Source organism: Perognathus longimembris, chromosome 27, assembly GCF_023159225.1.
Source record: "Perognathus longimembris pacificus isolate PPM17 chromosome 27, ASM2315922v1, whole genome shotgun sequence".
NCBI lineage: Eukaryota > Metazoa > Chordata > Mammalia > Rodentia > Heteromyidae > Perognathus > Perognathus longimembris.
In genome coordinates, this window is record NC_063187.1 from 5212305 (window position 1) to 5224713 (window position 12409).

General features: G+C 39.4%; 1 pseudogene; it reads right to left on the reverse strand.

Moving 5' to 3' along the window:
• Positions 1-389: 389 nt before the first annotated feature.
• LOC125342761 overlaps positions 390-12409 on the reverse strand; it is a 13731-nt pseudogene continuing 1711 nt past the window's right edge.

Below are 12409 nucleotides of genomic sequence, written 5' to 3' on the forward strand. Positions count from 1 at the left end.
TAGTTTTTTATTCTCTATATGAATTCCATCTATCTAGAGAATTCCTGCCAGGCAGAAGTGGGTTATAACCTCTACTCATTTTACTGTTTTCTTCAGGATGTATGATTTTGCACATTTTATATTCAGGAATATTGTTCATTCCTCTTCCTCCCTGGCCTATTATAAGCCATAAACAAAGTTGTTTACTAGTTGAAATGGATGTAAAGTCATCATCTCAATTCCGGTAATCTGTACTTCTGAATGAAATGTTCACGGTAAATCTTTATTAGAACTTAATGATAAATAAAATGTGCGAGACTACTCAGTGCAATGTATTTGCAAATCCCTGCTTAATTCTGCATTATAACCTATTTCCTACCAAACTTTGTATTTTAATGAGACTTAATGTCTCAGAATTCAGTGTTTCTCCGAGTGTGTGCTTTGTCCTGGAAGCCATGAAGAACATTTCTATTTGGCCTTATCAAGATGATGTAGCACTTGGGGACAAAGATGCAGCCCAGCAGCCCTGCACTGGAGGCCAAGATGGAAAAGACTTCCACAGCCACCATGAACTTGCCCTTGGCACTGTGGTAGACAGGTAGGAAGGTGAGCCACACACTGCAGAACACCAGCATGCTGAAGGTCAGGAACTTGGCTTCATTGAAGGTGTCAGGCAGGTTCCTGGCCAGGAAAGCCACAGTGAAGCTGGCCAGGGCCAGGGAACCCAGGTATCCCAGGACACAGTAGAAAGAAGAGAGGGAACCCTTGTTACACAGGAGGATGAGGTGGCCATGTTCAGAGTGGGCATCTCTGTCAATGAAGGGAGGAGAGGTGCCCAGTCAAAGGCCACAGAGAGTCATCTGGATCAGGGTGCAGATGGGAATGATGAAGTTAGGAGCCCCTGACACCAGCAGCCACCTCATCCTTCTCCCTGGAGAAGTGACCTTGAAGGCCAGAACCACAGTGACAGTTTTGGCCACGACAGCAGAGACTGAGACAATGAATGCAACTCCAAATGTCGTTTCCTGTAGAATGCAGGTGACTGTGTTGGGATGGCCAATAAAGAGTAAGGAACAGAGGAAACAGAAGATGAGGGAGATGAGCAGGATGTAGCTGAGAGCCTGGTTATTTGCCTTGACAATGGGGGTGTTGTGATGTTTCACAAAGATCCCAAGAACAGCTGCTGTGAGTGTTGATAAACCCAGAGCCATGCAGGCCAAGGCCATTCCCAAGGGCTCCCCATAAGCCAGGAAGCTTGTAGCTCTTAGGAGGCACTGGGTTCTCTGTGTGTTGGCATACTGGTGATCTGGACACTTCACACACTGCTCCATGTCTGGTGAGGATATCAAATAACCAATATTTATATTTATTTTCAGTATTTAATAGCAAATTTGAAAATGCCTACATAGAGATACTTCAGATGTGTCAATACTTCTATCATAAAATACATCTTACCATAGATTATCACAGATATTCAGTATTATTTTTATGTCTTCATTATGTTCCCAAACTCATTCTCACATTCTTTTTTTCAGGCTGATCATTCTTATTTTTACTTACAATTGCTATCACATACTACATCTTGCTGTTGCTAGTATCCTAGAAATAATTTCCTGCATCTTTTCATGCTGTCTTGATGCACATCTTAAACCCCACATTAAAACGTGTGGATAGTACCGCTTGCACATTCCTGTAGGTCTCGTTGCAGTATAAATAGGAGCCCTAGGGCACTTTCTTGCACTTGTACTTGTTACTCCTATTCACATGTGGGCAAGAGAGACTCAAATCATTTTTGAAGATAGGGTGATGCTATTCACAACACTTCTACCTGCTTCTTAATATCATACCCAACCTAGGGCACTTGCTGACAAAACTATTCATGATCTTTTTTTTTTTTTTTTTTTTTATTCCTTAGGCTAAAGGTAATTTTGAGAAGACTGAGATTTTGTCTTCGAAATGTTTTGACCTTAATATAATAAAAATTAAACTTATATTACTGAGCGTTTGAATGAACAGCGGTACAACAAACTAAAAACGAATTCTATAGGCCATGCATACAACACAGTAGAAAATAATACTCTATGTAATTCAGAGCCCATAGTTAATTTTTTTTGTTATTGTTCTTTTCCCCAAGGAGCAATATCACCCATTGCTGCCATTAAATTACTAAGTCCAGGAAGGAAGAATTTGATTTTGTAATCCTATTGTGCAACATTTTGCATTGACTTACATGGATTTGGGGGACATTAGAAGAGAGTAGTGATTCCTCCCTAAGCCATGAACTTACCTGTCTCATTAGCCATCTCATTCTCTGAGCAAGGGGTACAATCAAAGCAACAGGCAGCCTTTCCCTCCTGTGGGGATTTCCTGAATCCAGGACCACAACTCTCACTGCAGACAGAGTGGGGAAGCTGAGGAAAATTGGATATTTTTCTGTAACTATTCGGACTTTTACCCAAGGCTCATAAAATTCAATTGTTTTAAAGAATGTGATTATTAAGCATAGTACTGTGTGCATTTAATTCCAATGGGTTAATTGAATGCTGTTATGAATTCCACATCACATGATGGCTGAATGATTATGTGCTGTATCTTTGATCTCTATTCTACTGAACTGGTGAGAAGTTTGAGACCCTTCTGGTTTTTTTTTTTTCCCCAAACTATTTTATTGTAAGGGTGATGAAAAGAGGAGTTATGATTACCTAAGTATGGAAATGAGAAGTGTCAGACCTTTAAAAGACAGACATTACGAATGACAAGGTAAATACTAGTGCCAGCCCCATGTAGTCTCCTTGAATTCATTTCATTATATATTGTTTTCTATTCATCTTTGAAATGGTTAAAGGCAAACAGAAAGAATTTAAAAGAATGCCATATGGTAAAGCCCAGACCTCCCTTTTATGGGGTTATGTGAACCTCATGACTATCATATATTCTGCATAATTTTCTAGTGTCCATGAGGTGAACATTATCTCACACAGTGTGTACAATGATTCCTTTCCAAAGATGCCTAAGTAGTAGGCTAACTAATGATTGAATGAAACCTCCACAGGAGGAAGCAAAATAGACCTTTCAACCCCTTAAAGTGAGTCGTGGGGTACTTTCTCACAGTGTTGGCATACTAGTAAGAAACCTGCAATATGTTTTCTGTCCATTTAGAATACCTGAATCAACATAAAGAAACAAATGTTATTTTTTTTTATTTGGATGCTGATTTGGGGCGTGAACTCAGGGTCTGTGCACTGTCAGTGAGCGGTTTCTGTTCAAGTTGACACTACCACCTGAGGCACAGCTCCACCTGAGCTTTGTAATTGTTACTTGAGATAAAAGTCTCTCAGAATTTTGTGCTAGGTTGGGCTTTAAACTGAAGTGTAATCTTAGATCTGAGCATGTTAGCTTCTGAGTAGATAAAATTACAGGCAAGTCCTGCTGTTTTGCTGTTGAGATGAAGGCAAATCTTTCTAGTATTACTGTTTGGACTATCTTCAAACCATGATGTTCAAATCACAGCCACCTTAAAATCTATTATCACAGGAGTAAGTTGCTGGCATCCAATCTGGAATACATTTTTTTTCTTTGTCAGTCCTGGAGCTTGAACTCAGGGCCTGGGAGCTGACCCTGAGCTTCTTTTGCTCAAAGCTAGCACTTTGCCACTTGAACCACAGCGCCAATCCAGCTTTTTTTCTGTTCATTTGATAGTGAGGAATCCAGCCCAGGGCTTCAGGCATGCTACCACTAAGCCACACTCTCAGCCTTCAATCAGGTATACATTTTAAGGGTGAATTTTGATTACTCATTTGTCCCTAAAGCCATTACAATTAAAGCCCACCCACCTCTGTAGTTACTATGGACCATTCTACCAAATCTTCAGAGAAAGACAGTTGATGACCATGTAGAGCATATGGAGAAAACATTCCCACTTTCACCTCAAGTTGAAGACCTTCGGGAAAATTCCAGATAGTTACAATGTCATATTCTGCCTCCAATTTTCTTTTCTCATCCAAAATCACTCGATCTCCAGTGGGATTGTGAAATTGAGTGTTCTTCAGATAAGGGTGCAGCTAAAAGATGCACATCATCTTATGGTGAAGTATCTTCCAGAGTAAAGACTGTAAACTTGATCTAAGACAGCTCCTCATCTCATTAAATCTCACGTTTATAAGCAAAGAATAAAACAGACATCTAATACAGTATCCCAGAAGAAAACCTCTGTAGGAATAAAAATAATCTTTCTGGATCCTGGTTGCTCAGAAAGGAGTGTGAAGGCCTACTGTGAGGAGAAACTAATTCTACATATAATCATGAATGAAGCAATTCTCAATTGCCAAAGCCACTAATTTTATGAACGACTCTAGTTTGAAATTGTAACATTTTTAATACCAAAGTAGAATGAAAGTGGGTCATTTGTGAAAATTCTGGGCAATTCTGTTCACCTAGATCATGCTTTACCATTACATAACAAACTCATAGGGAAATAGTGAATTTACAGTTTTCAAAACATCAGTGATATATGTGGAAGTGATTTGTAACTGAAAATCTTTGCAGAACATGTAATTCATTTCATCCTTGTTACTGTCCTGCTTTGCTTTAGAGTACTTGATAACCTGTCTAGAGTATCTCACAAACATTTAAACCAGAATGATTTCTTGTGTTTTGGAAAAGTACCTGAAATGTGTGATTTCATACAGTAAGAAGGTGATTTGCTCATTGTTTATGACATCCAAAACACATGGCCTTACCTGTGCAGGGGAAGGCACTGTCTGCTTTCTGTTTCCCATTGTTTGTACTTCTGTGTGATGAAGAAGCATGTCATGAAGAGCCTGGGCCACAGCGTACACAGAGTTGTATATATTGTAACTGTGTACCGACATAGTCATGTCAAAAATGTGCCCAGGCAACCAATCCAAGGAGGACTCATGTAGACAGTTCTCCCATGTTACACAGTCAGACTCAGAATCTGAGCAATTAAAAGAGAGAAACCACAGCCTAGCCAGGAAAAAGTCTTCTGGGTATGTGGAAAGGTTCACTGCCTTGACAAAATCTGTGAATCCAGAAACTTCTGGGTGATGGTGTGAGAAAATGAGAGGGATGTGGAATAAACCTAGCATAAAATATCTCCTGGTCATGATGAAATCCCACTGTGAGTTCAAGATGCAAACTTTGCCTTTTATGAAATATTGTTCAATACTTATCAACAACTGTACAAGGGCTTCATTATCACCATATATGATGAGGACATTTGCTGAAGATTTATTAATCTGGTCATAAAGTCTCATGGCATTTAATAAATCTGATAGGGCATACTTTGGAAATTGGATCTCAAAGCCTATACAAACTCTGTTCTTGGCCATCTGTTCTTTCAATGCAAGAAGAATCCACAAGCCATTCTCATCTTCTAAGGTTAGCAGTCCCACCCAGTTCCATCTGAAGTGAAGCAGTAAGGAGACCATAGCAGTGGCCATCGATGTGTCCTTTGGGGCCATCTGATAGAGAGCAGGGAACTTGATATGGTTGCTCAGGACTTGATCAAAAGGCCCAAAGGTAAGCTGAAGGGGTTGGAAATTGGATGCTCCATCAATAAGAAGATTTCTATGCAGTAATCATGTATATTAAATAACCAGTTGAATTAGATGGAAGGCAAATTCTTATTTTAGTTTTTTGACAAAAATATCAATTTTTTTAAAGAACATGACTGATAAGCCTTAAAGCTCCAAATATTCCCTTTGTCTCATCTAACATTTCCCTTACAAAAACAAATGAGACAATAGACATCCCATTACCTGATCCCTAACTCGTTGTTGTCATATAATTTGATAGGTTTATAAATGCAGTCTCTTTCTGTTACTATTATCTAGTGGCTGAAATGGCACCAAATGAGACAATTTTAAATATATCCCCACTCCTAACACCCTCACCTGTGGAAAACTATAGAGGCCCAACAATGCTCCAATCTGGGCAGATGTTATTCCTCATGGTCCTGTGAGTACTGCTATACTCTTGCGGTCTCTCATACATGTGTAGTTTGGCGTGTTGTACTTCCCAAAGAGGTTGAGGAAGGGATTTTTAAATGCTGTCCAAGCTCCAAATTGAAGATTATAGATATCAAATCCCAGAGTCAAGTTATACAAAAGATCCGGGTTTTTGTTGATCTCTTCAACAGCAAACATCAAGGCCAAAACAAACTGGTAGTTCTTGAAGATAAATCTGTGTAACAAGCAAAGAAATTTAGGAGGAGTATTTCCAAACGAATGGCTTTGATGGATTGAATACTTGCTTCTTTGCTAAGGAAGATATTCAAACACTACTTTCAATTAGGATGTAATGGGATGTAGTGTCTTATGCTTGAATATAGGATTAGGTAAGAACATGAAGGGAATTTTTCATGAAGGAGATTCAGAAACTTACTTAAGCTGACCAAGAGCTTGCTTATTCTCCAATACCAAGTCCACCACAGCAATAACCTGTGGTCCATTAAACATAGAATAGGCTTTCATGAGACACCAAATACTGTATTGCCATTCTCTTGGTGTAATCAACCCCACCTGTGTGAAAAATTCGGCATTTGAGTCATCTCATTGATTTTGTGTGGCTACAGGACAGGGCGGGTTAACTAAAGAAGGTTCAATTTAAGAGCATCTTTCTGAAGCAAAGTGTCACTTAAGGAAGATCTTACAGCCAACTCAGCTCACAGACCCAAACATATAGAACGACTCTTCCTACAATATCACCTACCACAAGGGTTCAAAATGAGGTGAGGGAACTTTATTGTTTTTTGTGTAACAAATGAAAGAAATGGTGGGAGAGCCAAATGAATGGGTGAAAATCTGGCTAGCTCTTCATCTAACAGAGGATTAGTAGCCTAGTGTAAAACAACTCTTAAAATTTAAATACTAGTAGGAAAAAAGTCCAATCAAAGAACAAACTTATCAGCAGAAGATTAAAAAATAAAATATTTCAAATGGAAAATCAATTCAGAAAAAATAGATCAACCATTTGGGCAATCAGTACAATAGAAATCAAAGGTACAATGAGTTACTTATTACCCCAGACAGGAATTGCAGTTTTACTGGAACTGAAAAATGAATTTAGGCAGTGAAGCAATAAAAAATATCAAGTTGAGAAGTCAGGGCCAGAGAAATTAAACCAGAAAATTCACTTATTCATTGGAGAATGGCAGTGTTGGAAGAAAGGAACATGCATTTTTAGGTGATAATATAAAGCATATAAAACTTGGAGATGAACTCTGAGCTTGAAATTCATGCTTGAAACATGGTATTTAATTGCTGCTTCCCTGTGGTAGAAGTTATATTAATTAATTTGTTATTAAAACTCATTTGGTTTATTTAATGTAAGGCAAGAGCCTTTAAAGCTAGTGCCTTAAAAGGTCCCATGTAGATAGAATGAGTATATATTTTTATGGCTTATTTTTAACTAGGTAAACATCTTGTCATAAACAACATGAGAGCTACAGGCTTCTCATTTCAGAGTTGAGTTTTAAGATATATTCATATGTAAATTATTTACTCTCCCTTCTTTCATTCATGCACATTTATAAAACAAAGTATATAAAACAAACTACTCAGTTCTTCATGCAGAACTTCTACAACACAGGGGTACCTTCTGACAATCCCTGATGTATTTCTTTAGTAGAAAATCAATATAAGAGGACATGTTTTGCTTCCAAGTGTACTATGTACTTGTATGGATGTCACAATAAAACTCTTTCTTAATATAATTCATATTAATTCAAGAATAAAAACATTTTAAATCCAATGTTTTTGTGTTAACATAAAAATTAAAAATTGCAGATACCTCAAGAAATTAAAGCTACCTCGGCTACTGTCACGTATTTCTAATTCTAGCTTGTCAGGAGGCTGACAGCTTAGGGTCTTGAGTCAAAAGTAGTTGTGAAAGTAAAGTCTATGACACTCGTATCTCCACTTATCCAACAGAAAGCCCTAAGTGAGGTGTGGTTCAAGTAGTAAACCATCAGCCTTGAGAAAAAAGACCAACCAAGAGGTCAAAGCTAGCCAAACACTGGTGGCTCATACTTGTAATCCTAGCTCCTTCAGAAAGAAGAATATGAACAGTTGAGCCAGATCTCTCACCTACTGATGATATCTGATTGCAGTGGTCCATGTATCTACATGGAAAGCCTCATGGATAAATATTGCTATTTATCATCAAGACTGTGCATAAAATTTTACCAACCCCAGACAATACTTCTTTTTATATTTGTAGGTTGGTAAGAAATATTCACTGGTTCACACTGTAATACTCACTGTGTCTATTGTAGCACATGAACACAAGTACTGAAACAGATATTGAGAAACTAAGAGAAACCTGGGCACAAGAAAACAGAAGAGGGGCTAGGGATATGGCCTAGTGGCAAGAGAGCTTGCCTCATATACATGAGGCCCTGGGTTCAATTCCCCAGCACCACATATACAGAAAATGGCCAGAAGTGGTGCTGCGGCTCAGGTGGCAGAGTGCTAGCCTTGAGCAAAAGGAAGCCAGGGACAGTGCTCAGGCCCTGAGTTTAAGGCCCAGGACTGGCCAAAAAACAAAAACAAAAACAAAACAAAACAGAAGACACAGGTGCCTATGTTGTAGTCTTAGCTACATGATCTGAGGATCATGTTTTGAAGCCATCTTGGGCAGGGATGTCTGTGAGACTCCTATCTCCATTTAACAACTAAACACTGCCAGATATGGAGCTGTGTCTCCAGTGGTAGAGCAGTAGCATTGACCAAATTAGCTCACAGAGAGTGCCCAAGATAAGGACATCTATCTTCTATAACAGGGAAGCAGCTTCTAAATGTCGGCAGCCAAGGAAGTTACAATTGTCACATAGACGCAATGACATTTTATTTTGCAATAGTTATCAAATTGGCTGCCAGATGTATTCAGTTTTGTATATCTATTTTTTATTTCTTTTCTTTGTTTGTTTTTTCTATAGGCATTGATGAGTGACACCATCTGGTACAGACAAAAATTCTAGGAAATGCATGTGCATCAGCAAAGCAGGGAATATATCAAGAGCAGATAAACTTCTCCCATAAGGGATCTTTCATAATGCCAGGTAAATCTTGAATTGTGGAGCATATCTGACATAAAATAAATTATTCAGATCTTCGGAACAGTAAATACTACTCTCTACATACACACACAGATAGATAGATAGATAGATAGATAGATAGATAGAGAGAGAGAGAGAGAGAGAAAAGTCATAATGTTTGAATCTGAGCTTAGACTTTGTCCTTGAGTGGCTAGAACTATACCACTTGAGCAATAGCTCCCCTTCCAAATTTTGATGTGTTAATTGGAAATAAAAGTCTCACAAATTTTTATTCCTGGGCTGGCTTCAAACCTCAATCCTCAGATATCAATGTCCTGAGTAGTTAGAGTTACAGTCATGAGCCACCAACTTACAATAAGAATTATCAGTGTTCTCAAAATAGGTTACCAAAAATAATCTTCTCCGACCTCTGGCCTGTGGGGTTGGTAGTGGGTCTGCATGCTGTCAGTATAGACCCCTGACATGGATTTCAGATTGCTTGTAGTAATAGTCATCCTCTTCAACGACACCTGAGATGGAGGAGATGCATGGATGCTGGAATAAAGTGATGAGTTTACAGCCCTGATAAAGAGAAGCTAAATGAAAAGAAACCAGAATCCTCACCCAGTAGCAGGCTGAAAATTACTCAACATGCAATATAAAAGTTGCAATAGAAAATAGTGAAACAGAACTGGGTTTGGGTGCAATAGGAATTGTGGTTCCAGGTGCAGAAGACAGAGAAAATTCATGTGTGCCCATAGATTTCTCTCTGTCATTGCCTATCCTCCGAGAAAAACAGTAAATGGAAATAAATTGATGAGTGACTTACGGCATCTTCTCTTCAGGCCCAGAAGCATCAATGTTACTGCGATCTAGTCCCAAAGTGTAGAGAGGGAAAAACCCAGCAATCATTGCATCTCCATCCATGTGAGCTCGCTGCTTCATGGTTGAAAAGCAGCTAGTGCCGGCCAAGGCTCTGAGAAGGATAGGAAACTGCAGAAGAATGAGTGTGAAAATCAAAGGGCACATCCCTGAAGCTCCACAGTTTCAGATATGTATATTCATATGTTTTTGTATATATGCACATGCCTTGTTATTGACAGAAATGTCACCTACAGCCTATCTTTCACCAAAGCGCTTGTGAATCCCCTGGAAGACTGGGCAAAGCTCTTCCCTGGGGCTCTGCATCTGAGGCCTTGCATCCAGGAGAAAAGTACAAATTGGAAAATATGTTTGCAGACTCTCCTCCCTCACCTCAGGTGCTGTGATTTGCCCAGTACCTCAGGGATGAAGTTATGTTAGTTATTTTTGGTCCAACATTTGAGTCAAGAAAGTAATTGCATGAAAGCCATTTGGGATGATGCAATTGGATTGCATCAGAGGATGTCATGTCAAGTACATGGTGAAATGGTCAGGAAAAAAATCTATGCCCAGGAGATAATAATTATATGGATTATAGTATACTAAGTAAAGTAAGCTAGACCCAAAGGAACAGGTTGCATAGGCATACTACAGTATGCCTAGAGATCTACTAGTTGTAGTGAATATATTCATTCTACACAGTTGATAGAAAAGGACAAACACACACACACACACACACGGACATGAAAATTCACACTCTAGACTCGTTGAGGATATTCTTAGAAGAATATTACAATGGCTCAATAGCTATGTGTGTATGATCATATAAAATGATATGTATCAGAATGACTACAAGAAATGGAAAAGGAGGTTTTTGTCATTTGTTTGTTCTTTTTATTTTTAAAATTGATTTATTGTGAAAGTGATGTTCAGAGGGGTTAGTTTCATATGTAAGGCAGTGTTTACATTTCTTATCCAACTTGTTACCTCCTCCCTCATTTTTCTTCCACCTTCCCCCATTCCCCAGTACCCTCCCCTCACCAAACTGTACAGTTGGTTTATAGCATATAGTTTTGTAAGTGTTGCTGTTGCATTAGTTCACCTTTCATCCTTTGACTCCTCATGTTGTCCACATACTTGCAGGAATCTTCATGGTTTTCTTCTCACTATATTTTTGTCTGTCATTTGAAAGAGATTCAGTGTCTCTAGCTCCCCGGAATCATTGTGTGTATACACATGTCATACCTGATGCTGTCAGGGGGTCCCAGAGCCACAAACACTGACCTTGTGACCTGGACACACAGCCTTTCTCAAGCTGTTCTAGATCTAGACTTCAACTTTCCCGGGTGGCTCAATTCTTCCAAATGTTGAAACCATCCTTTCTGTCAACCCATAAGAAGTTAGTTCACACCCAGAAGATTCTGAACCATTTGTTCAAAAATCTAAGTATCAGTCAGTTCTCCTATTGTGAGACACTTATCTGCAATGCAAGCAGAGGGTTTAGGGAAGTATGATACTTAAGAGAAGCACCTTTATTGCATAATGCCAGAACCAAGAATACAAGTGCTAAATTAGGCTGACCCTTTGGAAAGTGCTGTGCCTCTCTGTGGAATCTTTTCTGTCCCTCTATTTTCCTTACAAGCACAATATTCTCTAGATCCAGCTTCACTTATTTGTGGACTGAGCCAAGAAAGACTTACTCATGAACAGGACACCAGATACTGTCTGGAAGGAATATCCCTAACCTAAATCTACATAGAGCAAAAATGGCTGAGAACAGAAGGAGAGGCTCTCGCCATACATATGTAAGAAGGAGCTGTCTGTCATACATGGCCTTAATATGAACCAACTGTAGTGTCTACCCAGGAGATGCCTCCCACCTGGTTAAGTCTCCACCCAGTTACCTGGGTAACTGGCATACCTGGAGGCAGTTACCGCTCTCATGCCTGAGGTCACATCCTAATCCACCTGGCCACACCACCCTGTCCCTGCCCTAGATACTGCAGGGCAGGACAGGGGCCGACCCTTCTCTCTGGCCATACATGATCTCAGCGACAGGCCAGCAATTCAGTAATAAATTGTCCCTCTTGCCTGAATACTGTGTGGCGTTCTCCTTTATTGGCTACCTATTTTAATAACTGTTACATATTTCTCTCATGCTTTTAATGGGTCTTTGGGGTCACAGTGACACTGAGCCAGGAAACTGCTAGCAATCCTCTTGCCAGAGCAAGGAGGCCTGCGGGAAATACGCTCAGACATATTTTCTGCAGCTGCAATGGTAAATGGTCAGAAGTCGCTTATATTCAAGCTTTCTTTGTTCACTCTCATTGTCTTGTTTCCATTATTTCTCTTCCTTTTGCTCTCTCCCCCTCTCATCTGCTTGCTTGCATGTTATTTTATAAATTTCCAAGTTACCATCCTGTAAATGTGCCTTGCTAACAAAGCGGCCTCTATTCACAGGCTTTGGAAATTGAGGCTTGGCCACCAATGTGCTTTGGCAGCAAAGACATC